This window comes from Leucopleurus acutus, assembly GCF_964270905.1.
Source record: "Leucopleurus acutus genome assembly, chromosome: 19".
NCBI lineage: Eukaryota > Metazoa > Chordata > Mammalia > Artiodactyla > Delphinidae > Leucopleurus > Leucopleurus acutus.
Window position 1 is genome coordinate 33,222,440 of NC_139161.1, and position 7,814 is coordinate 33,230,253.

The following is a 7,814-nucleotide window of genomic DNA, read 5'->3' on the forward strand; positions in this document are numbered from 1 at the left end:
TACTATGTCCATATCTGATAATTTGTCAAGTGTTTGAGCCCAGTATGTATTTTTATAAATGTTTCAACACTTAAAAAAAAAAAAGAATATGTATAAGGAGGGTGGGAGGGAGATGCAAGAGGGAGGAGATATGGGGATATATGTATATGTATATGTATAGCTGATTCACTTTGTTATAAAGCAGAAACTAACACATCATAGTAAAGCAATTATACTCCAATAAAGATGTTTAAAAAAAAGATAAACACAACAACAACAAAAGAACATGTATTCTCTATTTACAGGGTAAAACACTGATGTTTGTCTATGTTATTTCAACCATATTAGTTATGTTTTACATTTTTGTATTATGTTATTTGGTGCAAAAAGATTTATGATAGTTATACTTTGGGGTAGTTATACTTCCCCTTGGTTTTGAACGTCTGATGTTAACATCATTACCCTTCCTTATTTTCTACTTCCAATTGCCTGGACACTCAGGCTGTTATAAGAATTTGACTCAAGCAAATTCAGAACTTTAACAGATTAATTTTTTTAAAGGGCTCAATTTTCTTCTTCCCTTTCCTCTTAACAACTAAGGTACAGTTTACAGCCACCTGCTTTGTACTTAGTAATCTTGGGTTCTATAAGAATCTGAGATCATGTAAATACTACATATCCTAGTTGAATCCACTTCCCCCATATTGAAAAAGATTGTGCCTAAACTCCAGGGAGTTTGAGTTTTCATTAGATTTCAAGTGGAGCTATCAATTCACAGCTAATGTGCAGTTCAAAGGAAGTTTAAGGGCTTCTTTTCACTCCCTTGAGAATGTCACATATACCGTAGTACATGTAGACATTTTGTGCTTCATCTATAGAGAAGCAGCCACTTCAGAGTTGGCATCCCTGCTTACTAAGAGGCAAGTCAGGGCTTTCCAAATTTATTCTCATTCCTTTTGAATTCCTCTCATTAAGGGGGAACTATGAAGAAAAAGTAAAGCCTTGCTTATTTGCACCTATTTTTTTCTTTCTAAGAAAATAATAATGATGATGCCAGGAACCGGTTGAGGGTACCTATTATGTGCCAAGCACTTTACATACATCATCTTTACTCTGATGCTCATAGCCACCCTGCCACATGAGTGTGATCTGCCATTGTGCAGATTCAGGAGCGCTGAAGCTCAGAAGGTGAAGACACAAATAGTTACACATGTAAACTAGTTGTAGCAAGAAGGAGCTGGAGTTCGAACCAGTTTTGTTTGACTCCAAAATGTCTGCTTATTCCACTGCTCCAAGAGCTGGACTTCTGGGGGAAGCAGAAAATTCTTTGTTTTTCGATGTGTTGAGTAATGTTTCCTCTTTTTCTCTACTTGGATGCTCTTTACTGGAGTCCAATGAGAGCAAAATCCATATGCAGCCAGAGAGATGCAAGTCTGAAGGAGTGGAAAGCTAGAACCTGTTTAATTTACAGTTCAGCAAGCAAATATAATTTCCTTACATAAACCCTCCAGGAGAGTTGATGGAATCAAGCCTCTTGTTATTTTAGTGCTGTAATTCCAGAATGTAACTCAGTGATTTAACAAAAACATTGATACCAAATATTGCTCTGCAACTATTGCAAATGCCATACAAAGTTTTGTTGTTGTTTAGAGTACATCAGCTCTGTAGCAAAACATTACCCCTAGTTTCAGAAATGCTAACTGCATTTACAATGGCAAAATAGGCAGAATTTTATGAGTTACTTAGATTATTTTTCTCACAACCAACTAAAATTCCTAATATGTAACTTTGGGAAAAAAGAATTGTCCCTCGATTGCAGATATATTTCCATTAACATGAGCTGTATTTGTAATACAAGGTGTTTTAGCATCATTGGCCAAAAGGAACTGGGAATGGCTTATGGGAAGAAGGAAAGTGTTTGGATCAAACCCGCAGTTCGGAACTGGTTATGTGTGGCATTATACCTGTAGATCTTTCCACAAATTCAGGCCCTTCTCCAGAATCACTGATTCAAAATATTGAGAAATGGAGTCACAGGCATGTGTACTGAAAAACTGTCACAGGTGATTGTGATGTTCATCCCTGGTTAAGAACCTCTGGGCTGGAGCATGCCTTCCTGGGATGGTACACTGAGAAGCAATAACAAAATATTCTCCTTAGAATGCTGGCTTCCACTATGAACAATTCTTCTTCCTTCCCCTTTCCTCGCTCTAGGAAAAAAAAAAAGTAAAAGAATTGTACAATGAGATAAACATGGGCAGATGTTCAAAGATGGGATATCTGAATCATCTCATTCTTAAGAAATGTGCCTTCGTTATCTGTTGTGAGTACCTGATGCAGGTGGTGTTAATAGCCACTTGCTGGACTTCCTCGGTGGCGCAGTGGATGAGACTCTGTGCTCCCATTGCAGGGGACGTGGGTTCAATCCTTGATCAGGGAACTAGATCCCACATGCATGCCGCAGCTAAGAGTTCACATGCTGCAACCAAGGAGGCTGCCTGCTGCAACTGAGACCAAGTGCAGCCAATAGATATTTTTTAAAAATAGCCACTTGAATGCTGGGAAAGAGTTTTTGAGAACACTAAGTGCAGTTTTTACTAATAAAGCCCAACAAAGAAACCAAAATACATTCTTTTCATCTAATCCTATGATAAATAGACAGAAACAACGGAAATCATGGAGTCCAACTGCTTCACTTAACATTCAGAGAAACTGAGCCCAAAGGTGGGGAAGTGTCTTCTATGTCCCACAGCTTTTCCCTATAGTACAAAGTATGCAAGTCAATGACCAACCTAGGAATACAAACTGAGCTCTCCATTCTTTTTTGGAATGTTGCCTTACTGAAATTAGAACACAGAAACAGGTTTTCAAGCAGGTCCAGAAATCAGATTCTACTCTTCAATAAAGCACCAGCAGTTTAGCCAAGAAGTGTTAAGGGAGGAAAAAAAAATCTGCCTGAAGCATATTCTTTAGCAAAGTCACCCATCTTCACAAAGAGTAAAATAATCAAGGCTTCCTTTACCTTTGCTTTCCTGTCCTCAATGTGAATTGTTCTTTGAGGACAGATATTTAAGAGTAGATTTAGCCTGAGCTTCATTGCATGCAGTTTTTCTGGATCTATACCCTCAGGCATGCTCTTCCAACATCAGTCTCTCTCCCTTCCTGAGCCCCTACACACACACACACACACACACACACACACACAAGCAGTCCTGAACAAAAGCCTTGGAGAAGAGAACTAGAATAAGAACTAAGATCTGATATTAAATAACCCATATTATATCATTAATGTCTTGTTGGATGTTATGAGCTGAATTGTGCCCCCCACCACTAAATTCATACATATTAAGCCCTAGTCCCCAGTATCTCAGAATGTGTCTGTATTTGGAAATAGGATCTTTAAAGAGGTAATTTAGTTAAAACAGAGTCATTAGGATGGGTCCTAATCCAATATGAATGGCATCCTTATAAGAAGAAGAAATTGGGAGACACACACACACTAAGGGAAGAACATATGAAAACACAGAGAGGGGATGGTCATCTACAAGCCAAGGTGAGAGATCTCAGAAGTCAACCCTGCCAACACCTTGATCTGAGACTCCTAACCTCCAGAACTGTGAGAAAACAAATTTGTGTTGTTTAAGCCACCAGTCTTACCATCCAGTGGTATTTTGTTATGGTAGCCCTAGAAAATGAATATTTTGGGTCATTGTATTCATCTGCCATGGAGGTAAGATTTAATCCCATTCTTTAACAAGTTCATGCTCAGAATGGAATGCCAGTGTCATCATTTTAACCCTTTAGTTAAAATAAGGACCTAGGCATGGTTTCAGATAAGATGCTTCTGCTGGCAAATAACAAATAACTCCAGTGACTGAAGTAACAAATGGGATGTGTTTGGCTCAAACAACTGAACTGTCAAGAGGTGGTTGGTGCAGGCTACAACTGAAGTTTGATCGGGGTGTGGCCTCCTCTGCCCCCCTTGTTTATCAGGTGTGTGGTGGGTTGGCTCCCCTCAAGGTGGATGGATGGCATCAGTGGTTACACATGCTTCTTTATCCCCATCCTAGGAGAAAGAATGTCATCCTGTAACCACTGAAACAAGTTCAGGCTTTCTCTCATTGAATAGTCATTGTTACACTAATAATAACAACAGTATCAACAACAAATGTTCATTGCGCACTTAACATGTGGCAGTCACCATTCTAAGTGCTTTTGCTGAATTAACTCTTCTAATCCTCATAAAAAGAGCAATGGGACTACACTGATTTGTTAATTCAATCAAGGCCAGCCCCTGAAGCTGAGGGGAGGTAAGCCCTGCCCCCCAAAGTATAAGGTCATTATGCAATGTGCAGAATGGATATTAGGGAGACAACCACAGTACGAACTACAGCCACGTCTCTGCAAAATCATAACTGCACCATGCTTCTGTTTTCCTTGACCATCTAGCTTAATACAGGCAAAAAGTAAGAAATGTTCTGCTTTCATAGTCCGTATTGCCTAAATTACTTTTCTCCTAAATGTCCTTTTCAGTGTCACAGTATTGTTTTCTCCTTGCAGGTACAGATGCCAACAGAGACCAAGCGGAAGCATGTTGGTTTCTGGAACTTCGTTCCCAAACACATGACCAGCCTTCCTCCTGTAAGTTATAGTGGCCTTTTGGGTCAAACTCAGGGCCTCTTTGATTCTGCTGCTGTTCTGACATTTGCAGAGAGGCGTGGAAACTTCTTGTCTTGTTCTGGCTTGTGTGGAGCTACTTTCCCTTCCTCTTGATTCACAGCAAGAAAGGAGTAATCAGAGTAATCAGGTATTTGTGCTGCTTTAGTTAGTATCACTCCTCTCCTCCCCTCCTCTCCCCCTCGTACATGCTACCTGGTTTCCTGTAAGGATGAAATGCATTGATCTGATATTTTCCATTTTTCAAACTTGAATTCATTCAGAATTTTATCACGAAATCTAGAAATGCATGTATTATGATTTATGGCATTCTAGTAAATCAAGTGTTAATCTCATCAGGCTACGTTGACTTGAAATAATTAACAGGCAACTTACTGCCTGAATGCTAAATACTTACATGCCACCTTGGTACAAATTTACTACAACTTTTTTGGAAAACAATTTGACAATGCTTTACAAAAGATACAAAATGTGTCTTCTACGCAGCCATCCTGTTCCTGGAGTTTAAAGTGGAGGGGGGAAAGTATCATGCATAATGATGTTCATTAAAGACTGGTTTAGAATAACATAAATGGAAACTATATACATTCCAACTACATGCATGGCTAAAACAATTATAGTAAAGAACTCCGTGAGGGAAACATTATGTAACTATTAGTAGCTCCCTTTGTTTGGAACACTTTTCCACCCCCTCTGCCTTACTTTTCTGCCAGCTAACTCCCACTTAGCCTTCAAGGCTCAGGGTACCCAACCCTGCGCTCGGGTGCCCCTCCTCCTCTGGGCTTATGTAACACCTGGGCACACCTCTATCGAAGGATTTACAGCCCACCACGGTGTAGACCATTGACTTTGCTTGTCAGTCTCTTCCACTGGATTGCAACCCACTTAGGCAGAGCCTGTCTTTGTGCAACAAGTTTAAAATCAGAAAGGATGGCACGAAATAAAATGATTCCTAATGCATAAAATTCAGACTTCAGTTGATTCAGGGCTGCCTTCACACACACCCAGCCCCATCGGCACCACCATCACCTCTGAAGTCTCTTGTAGGTGAGAAATGTGCCTACAATCCTTGTAGGCGGGTATATTTGGGCGGCGGTGGGCAGGAGATTAGAAATGGGGCCTGTAGAACATTCCTGCAAATGTTCAGGAATCATTCACATTCTTTTCTATTTCCTTTGACAAAGTTTGTTTCCTTGAATGTCTGTGTTCCCTTATAACATGGGGACCGCAAAGGATCGGTGGGATTCGTCTGACACCGAAACGCGACGCACTTCCCTTCCTTCCAGGCTGCAATGCTTCAAAAAGCCGCGTGCGGGTGCCAGGGACGCGAGGCCGCTTTCCTTTGCCGTGTGTTTCCACCCCGTTCTGGGAGGCTCAGTGCGGCGCTCCACTTGCCCGCCCGACTTCGGAGCGGAGAGCCCCAAAGGGAGGAGAACCGGCGAATCCTCGCGGGCGCCGGGCGCTCGCGGACCCCGCCCGCCCCGCCGCGCCCGGCCGTCACGTTGGGTGCGGAGCGCCTGCCGGCTCTGCCCGGGCGGCAGGCGCCGGGGTAGCTGAGGGGAGCGAGTCACGTGACAGGAGGAGTCTGACCTACTTTTCCTAAGGCCGGCGCAGGCGCACTCCTCCTCTGCGTGCCGCTAGGAGCCTCACGTGGAATCGCACGTGCCGCTCCTCCGCCGGGGGCTGCGGGCAGGTCGCGTGCAGGGTGGGGCGGCGGGCGAGTGGGCCGGGCGGGGCGTGGCTCCGCTTTGCGCGGCCGGAGCCAGGGCTCGCTCTGCGGGTCTCCTAGTCCTCAGCCCAGTATCTAACCGGCAGCTTTAGAGAAGTGCTCAGGCTCCCCACGCGGCTGCCCGCGAATTCATCGAATTTAACATTCATGAATTCAAAAATGAAAAAGTTACTGTACATAAGCCCTTTGAATCAGCAATTCCACGACTCGGAATTTATCCTACAGATGGGTTCCCACTTCTGTGAAATGTCTCCCTAGAAGGATAATCATGACATCACTGTTTTACATCCCATCATCGTTTCCGCAAACGATGGGAAACGTTCTAAGTGTCCAAAGGTAAACAAGGTCAAATTCATGGAAGGAGAAATTACGTTTGGGCTATGTTTGGAATTCTCTTAAGTGGTTAAAAAGAAATGGACAGCCCTACAGACACTGATGTGGAGAGGCCTCCAAAATACATTATGTGATCTAAAAAAAAATAAAATGGAGCACGGCAGTGTATATGGGATGCTACGGGTGCGTACAGAATAGCTCTAGAAATATGCACAAGAAATGCAAAGGAAGGTTTATCGGCTACTGAGGGCTAGGGGAGGAGAGAGACTACACTTACACACTTCGGTAACTTCATGTACCCTGTATGATTAGTTTGTCTTTAAAAATAAAAATAAAATTTAAAAACAGTTATTTAGCACTGTGTGCTGGGCACCAGGTTTTATGTAAATCATTTCCTTCTAGAAAGTTCGTCATGTGCAGTACTTTTTATTCTGTTCAGCTTGTATTTTAATGTTTCAAGCTTTCTGATAAATTCTGTTGAGAAAAAATTTTAACTCCCAAGATAGCCACCCAACAAGACTTCTGCATCTTTAAGATCCTCTCCATATTCTATCTTCTAAGAGAAGACATCTTAACAGAGGGACTCTCAGCAACAAACATTTGCATGATAAAGCCTACTCAGCAACAAACATTTGCATGATAAAGCCTACACAGCAGTTACGCACCCATGATTAACTTTTACTCTCCAGACTACTCTGTGAGTTTGTAATGCAGCTATTATTGTCATTATATGTATACCAGTTATAATATATTTGGTTGCAAGGAACAGGAAATCCAACTCTAAGTGGATTGAGTTGAACTTGAACAGGTACCTCATTTAACTGAAGTCCAGGATAGGACGGACTTCAGGGATAGTCTGATTCAGCAGCTAAACAATGTCACCAAGAGCCGGTTTCTTTCCGTCTGCCATGCCTTCTATGATGTCAGCTTCCTCTAAAGGTTTGGGAAGGTCTTACTTAATGAAAATACTTCTCTTCCAGAGTCAGCGAGCAAATGTCTTCCCCATACTCTTTGGCCTGAGTTGGGGAAAGTGCCCACAACTGAATCAACAATGGTAGCAGGAGATCGGATTATTCATTCATTTGGGTTAATCCAT